We start from the raw sequence: 843 nt of genomic DNA on the forward strand, positions 1-843 counted from the left end.
CGGTTTGCACTGCCTTGAGTTTTGTAATAACTAAGTGACCAAAACCAGGCTGCTCTTTCTGGAGCATAGATTGGTTTTGCAATTCTTGCTAAATAGCATTAATATTGCCAATGCATCATTGGTTTTTGAAAGTCTAGAAGTGAATTACTGTGTTTTCCAGTGCAGAACTATTAACCACTACCTGTATTGCAGTGGTTTTCTCTAACACAGATTAGGCAATTTGTGGTCCTCCAAATGTTGTTGAACTGCACCTTTTGTTAAATCACAACATTTACTAGGCTAGTAAAGACTAGTAAAGATTTGCAGTTCACCATCTGAAGGACTAATCCAGGGGTCCTCAAACTAAGGCCCGGGGACCGGATGCGGCCCTCCAAGGTAATTTACCCGGCCCTCGCTCAGGATCAACCTAAGTCTGTAACAACTTGAAAGCACACAACAACAACAACAACAACAACAACAACGCTATCTCATCAGCCAAAAGCACGCACACACTTCCCATAGAAATGCTAATAAATTTATATTTGTTAAAATTGTTCTTCATTTTAATTATTGTATTGTTTTTAAGTGGTTTTTGCACTACAAATAAGATGTGTGCAGTGTGCATAGGAATTCATTCTTCTTTTTTTTTCAAATTATAATCCGGCCCTCCAACAGTTTGAGGGACTGTGACCTGGCCCTCTGTTTAAAAAGTTTGAGGATCCCTGGACTAATCATTGCTGACCTCTGGCCTAAGATATTTCTACCTTTCCCTCCAGGCATGATTAGAGATAATGAGGAACAGAAATCTGCTCTGGAAATATATTTTATTCCTTAAAGAATGAGAGATCATGTGAAAACATGCTT

Source organism: Anolis sagrei, chromosome 5 (assembly GCF_037176765.1).
Source record: "Anolis sagrei isolate rAnoSag1 chromosome 5, rAnoSag1.mat, whole genome shotgun sequence".
Classification (NCBI taxonomy): domain Eukaryota; kingdom Metazoa; phylum Chordata; class Lepidosauria; order Squamata; family Dactyloidae; genus Anolis; species Anolis sagrei.